Source organism: Tachyglossus aculeatus, chromosome 12 (assembly GCF_015852505.1).
Source record: "Tachyglossus aculeatus isolate mTacAcu1 chromosome 12, mTacAcu1.pri, whole genome shotgun sequence".
In the NCBI taxonomy this organism is placed as follows: domain Eukaryota; kingdom Metazoa; phylum Chordata; class Mammalia; order Monotremata; family Tachyglossidae; genus Tachyglossus; species Tachyglossus aculeatus.
Window position 1 is genome coordinate 677,446 of NC_052077.1, and position 3,411 is coordinate 680,856.

General features: G+C 45.2%; 1 pseudogene; it reads left to right on the plus strand.

The window, feature by feature from the left end:
- The first annotated feature begins 251 nt into the window (after positions 1-251).
- LOC119935547 lies at positions 252-2,475 on the plus strand (annotated as a pseudogene).
- Positions 2,476-3,411: the final 936 nt, after the last annotated feature.

Genomic DNA, 3,411 nt, shown 5'->3' on the forward strand with positions numbered 1-3,411 from the left:
ACAAGTTTATAGTCTAGAGGGGGAAACAGACAGACATAAGACATATCCTGCATGGTAGTGACCTACAGTTGTAGTCTGTGATTAAACTAAGACTTTTCTCTTCTCTCTCTCTCTCTCTCTCTCTCTCTCTCTCTCTCTCTCTCTTAATGTCGCTGTCTCACTTTTCCCTCCTCCTAGGTTGTTCTGCAGGAGACCTGTGTTCTGCATAAACTTGATTGATTGATTGACTGATAAACTGAAATTCCAAAGTGATGAATACCACTGAACTCTCCTTTGGGATCATGATTCTGCTCCAGTTCAACTTTGGGATCTCAGTGAGTATGTTCCACCTCCTATTTTATCTCCATATGCTCTCCATCACCCCAAGTTCTCCAGACTTGATTAATGTCCACTTGACTTTGGCCAACACCATCATCCTTTTCACTAGTGGGCTCCCAGATACCTTGTTGGCTTGAGGACCGAGGAATTTCCTGAACAATGGTAGGTGTAAAATTCTCATGTATTTGTATTGTGTGGCCCGAAGTCTGGCCATCTGCAACACCTGCCTCCTGAGCATGTTCCAGGCTGTCTCCATCAGCCCTGGGACCCCTCTGTGGGCCCGGCCGAAAGCCAGGTTACTCCAGTGTGTCATCCCCTCCTGCCTCCTGTCCTGGGGCCTCAGTCTGCTCATTGATTTTGATACGATGACACTTATGACAGGCCCCCCAAACAGCAGCAGTGTTCAACTCATGCAGGACCTCAAATATTGCTCCAAAGTCAGCGTCAATGTGGAAACCACCCTGTTCATTGCTGTCATGCCCTTATTCTGTGACCTCGTGTTTGTGGGACTCATGAGCATGGCCAGTGGGTATATGGTGTTTGTACTACACAGGCACCACCGGCAGGTCCATCACCTACCTCCACTCAACCAGACGGTCCCCTGGGGAGATGCCCGAGGTCAAGAGCATCGTGGCTTTGGTCACCCTTTACGTCCTTCTCTATGGAGGGTAGGCCATCATGCTGAGCATCATATTAAACATGAAAGAGAAGTCCCCTCTGCTGATTAACAGTCATTTAGCTTTTTTGCTCACTTTCTCAGCCATCAGTCCATTTCTGATGATTCACAGTGAGAGGAGGATGAAAAAACTCTGGGTGAGGTAATATCCTGTTTCCAACAAAGCAATCTCCTAGGACCCCTGAACAGCTTCCTGTACTCTCATTGAATTCCCCGGGATGGTCTGAGTTGGTGAAAGAAAGGGGTAATGGTGAGGGATGGAAAGCTTGCAGTACTAAAAGAACCAGATACCAGATAATGGCCTAAGAGATGCAAGCAGCATGGCCTAGTGGAAAGATCATTGGTCTGGGAGTCAGTGGACCTGGGTTCTAATCCTGACTCTGCCTTGAGTCTTCTGGGTGACCTTGGCCAAGTCACTTCCTTCTCTGGGCCTCAGTTCTCTCATTTGCAAAATGGGGATTCAATACCTGTCCTCCCTCCTACTTACACTGTAAGCCCCAGTTGGGACTTGGTGATCTACCCAAGTGCTTGGCATAGAGTAAGAGCTTAACAAATATTATTATTATTATTTATTATCATTATTATTACCACGTTGTATCCTTTACAGGAAGCAGGAGAAGGCAAAAGTATCTCTCCATCTCCCAGCTTACTACTACTGTTCAAACTACTTGAAGGGAGGGAAACTCACCTCTGTTTCCTCTTATGCCATCACTAAATCAATCAATCAATGGTATTTATTGAGTGCTTACTCTGTGCAGGGCCCTGTACTAAGCACGTGGGAGGCTACACTATAACATAGTTGGTAGACACAGTTCTTGCCCACAGCAAATTTACAGTCTAAATATTCAAACCTTCTCCACAGTAACTTTGTTTACAGAAACTCGCCAACATGAGGTATGACAAAAAAATAAAAGGAGTGTGCATGCATGTGTGTATATGTGTTTGTGTGTTCGTGTGTTTGTGTTTTTACCAAGATTTTGCCTGGTGCAACCCTGCCCTATGATGAAGGAAGCAATAATCGTCCACCCAAGCTGCCAGGCAGAAGACAGGACCCCAGACAAAGGTGCCCCTATGCGCACTGGGAGAGGGGCAAAGAGACTAAGCTCTTATTTCCTCTTCTCCAACTTCCTTCTGGGTCATCCTTGGGCTTGGATTTGTTCCCTTTTATTCACCCCACCTTCAACCCCACAGCACTTATGTACATTATTATTAAGTGCCAACGAGTCATTTCCGATTCACAGCTACTCCGTCGATATACTTTTTCCAGTACGTCCTGTCCTCTGCCATAATCCACAACCTTTCTAATGGTTCTTCCATTATCGTTGTTATGGTCTCTATCCATTTAGCTGCTGGTCTGCCTCTTCCACGTTTTCCCTGGACTTTCTTAGCATTAGCGGCTTCCTGACTGGGTGTCCAAATTATATTAATACTTTCAGGTATTCGCAAAAGCCTTCTCCAACACCACATTCCAAGAAAATTGATGTCCTTTCTATTCTGTTTTCACTGTCCAGCTTTCAAATCCATACACTGTCACTGGAAATACCATAGAGTTGACAATTTGTATTTTTGTGGCAATTGTATCAGCACATTTCATGACTTCTTCCAGGCTCCTCATAGCTAGTCCTCCTAACATTAATCTTTAGCATATTTCTTGGCTACTATTTCCTTTATTATTGATTATAGATCCCAGGAGAGAGAAATTGTTAACTATTTCAGTCATCTCTCCATCCACTACAAATGTGTTAAAACTTCCAGTTGTCGTGATGTTTGTTTTCTTGACGTCAAATATAGGCCCATCTTTTTGCTCTGTTCCTTAACTTTTAATAATAATCCCTTCAAGTCTTCTTCACTTTCTGCTAGGAGAGTTGTACCATCATCATAAGGAAGGTTGTTTATATCCCTTCCTCCAGTCTTTACTCCCTGTTCATCTTCATCCAATCCGACTTCTCTCATTGGGTATGTACATATCTTATGTGCATAGCCATAATTTATTTATTTATATTAACGTCTGTCTCCCCCTCTAGAGTGTAAGCTTGTTGTGAACATCTACCATTTCTGATAGGTTGTGCTCTCCCAAGCGCTTAGTACAGTGCTCTGCACACAATATGTGCTAAATAAATACTACTGATTGATTGATTGAATGAGAGCCCACTGCAGATCCTGGAGTGGGAAAGGGGCTCCAAGTCCCCGGGGTTTTTGATGTCGGTGGGGGAGGGCAATGGCCAGCTCAACACAAGAAAATCTTGGACCTCTGTTTGCCCTAGGGCTAACAGTCCCCTGCCCCCTATCCTCAGGCATCAGGCCCCGGGTTCCAGCACCCCTCCTTTCCCTCCTCCCTTGCCCCATGTATTCTAATCTCTCTGGGCACCTCCCTCCCTTCCCTCCTGCTCCCCAGCTCTCAGCTCTGTGGCAATGGG